Below are 203 nucleotides of genomic sequence, written 5' to 3' on the forward strand. Positions count from 1 at the left end.
TCTGTTACTAAAGCTATTAACGCTCCCCTTGAGTAGCTGAGGCTGAAAACACATCCCCTTCCAGTGCCATTTTCGGCTGTTAACAGCCAGCAACTTACACCCCATTTTACACACTCATCCTAGAAAATAACCCTCCACAAAGAAGCCGCTGGACCGTAAGCCAGGGGCAGAGCACCAGGAAGGAGATGACTCCTCACGCCCAG

This window comes from Eurypyga helias, unplaced genomic scaffold (genome assembly GCF_000690775.1).
Source record: "Eurypyga helias isolate BGI_N326 unplaced genomic scaffold, ASM69077v1 scaffold28403, whole genome shotgun sequence".
In the NCBI taxonomy this organism is placed as follows: Eukaryota; Metazoa; Chordata; class Aves; order Eurypygiformes; family Eurypygidae; genus Eurypyga; species Eurypyga helias.